Raw genomic sequence first — 2,123 nt, 5'->3', positions numbered from 1 at the left:
TCTATTTAATGAATGAATCCCTTTGTATTATTACATCCTTCACAACTCAAGGAAAAAATAGAGTTTAGTTGCTAGAAAGTGAAAACTTCAAGATGATCAAGAATGGGGAAAATAGTCAGCAATTTAGATGAGCTGTGGAAATGGTTCTATCCCAATTTCTTGATACCTGCTCCTAAGGGCATGCCAACCAATGCTTTATTTTTCAGTGTCTCCACCTTCAGTTTAGGGCATTATCCAAAAAGGAGTAGCAAGATGAGGACCAGAAAAAATTCAGCTGGTGATGTTCTCACCTCAAATCATGAGACAAGGGAACAAAATAACTAGTAAGGTAAGGTAATTATCAATTGCCAATGAATGGCTTGATTACTTTCTGCCTTCATATTGCTCTCTCCTCTTTTATCTAAGATTGCTTTTTGCTTCTCCAGAATGAGAAAACCATTGAGGAAGCATTTTAAACATCCAATTCTATCAGAACAGATCCAAAAGAAAATTTTGAGTTTACATGATTTCACAATGGAAATGGGATAAATTCATTCTTGTGTTCTCCCACTCATAAGGGTAGTTTCAAGAAGCTCTTCAACATTAATTAGTAGGCTGTGAATTCATTTCTATGCTATTATGATGAGCCAGTTTTGGGCATATGAAAGAACTAGCTTATCATATTTTTAATTACTCATCTAGAAGCCTGAATATTTTTGTATTTCCATATTTCTCGAGTAGCACTTAATTTAATCTTAGCCTCATTTCTTTCAATAAACCATTGTTGCATCTCATAAGCAGCACAGCTTCTCCCTCTAACTCATCTCCCCGTGAAATTGGTTTAATGAAGCAGAAAGGTATGAAGCATTAGCAACAGTGGAATCCATGTGGTAGCACTTCATTTTTCAGAGGCACTCACATTTCCACCCTAATTTATAAAATCAGCACACAAATGATTTTTATCACGGCCATTACATCAGTATAAATTACTGCCTTTTCTATAACACGGCAGTTAGTCAAACTGTTGAAATGATATCTATTAGTCAAAGGATGGGGGGGAGAGGTGGGCAAGACTTAGTGAAAATGAAGGCTGATGGTTGTCTTACAGGAACACTAATATTAATTTACCATAATGAACACCGATGGGGTATTTTGCAAACTTACAGTTGAAAATTAAATGCACAAAGTGAAGCAAATGGGTCAATTTGTTCAGGACAAAGAAGGGGACCTTCAATAAACAAGTGGTGCTATATAGAGACAGGCAGCAATACAATTAGTCAGGCACTCCTCCTGTCCAGTGGGCAGGAGCCATTGTTATTCTCTCCCGTGTGGGTGTCTTCATTTATCTCATTGTAGGAACTGTCATCCCGGGTTTTGTGCCCTGCAGCCTCACCATGTCAAATCCATCCAGCCAGAGTCTCCTTGGGGGATACTACCCACTGGCATCTCTTCTTTTCACCATTGCCACCTAAGTCGCTTACCAGAACCTTGTTGCCCCCCTTTCAAGTTAGGCAAACCTTAGTCATCGGACCTCATTAATATAGGCCATGCAATTGTTTGGGTGGGATTGGGTTGATGGTTCCCTTTGCTGCAGCTGTAAGCAGCAGTTGACTAAGCAGTTTACTAGTTTCACACTTTCTTTTGGAGAGAAGGTATGGATGGATGGCTATAGGATGAATTTAACCTTAAAGCAATAAATTGTTGTATATTTTAGAAGCAACATTTTAAACATAAACAATTTGTATATAAATTGGAAGTCGTTCATGTCTATTTAATAGCTGGTTGCTCTGGATAGATTTCTGTGCTATGAATTCTATGTTACAATAATTACACAATATTGAAAATGTATTCCCTTTTTCATACTGGCTTCACTACCCTCTACCAATCTAACTTAGTGAGAATATATAAAATATTTATGGGCAATTCTGAATTCCATATTTATTCAGTGATTCATTCAGTTAAATATTTATTGGGCATGTGCTATTGCCAGACTAGGCTAGGTGCTTAGGATCCAATGGCAAATGGGACTTCTAGTGGAAAAAGCAATCATTGAATAATATTTCCACGCAAGTTTTATGGAGTTCCTGAGGTTGGTTGTAATTATACACTAGTTCCCATTATCCCTTATTACCCCTAGCCAAGGT

This window comes from Miniopterus schreibersii (genome assembly GCF_964146895.1).
Source record: "Miniopterus schreibersii genome assembly, chromosome: X".
In the NCBI taxonomy this organism is placed as follows: Eukaryota; Metazoa; Chordata; class Mammalia; order Chiroptera; family Miniopteridae; genus Miniopterus; species Miniopterus schreibersii.
Note: the sequence above shows the minus strand (reverse complement) of the source record.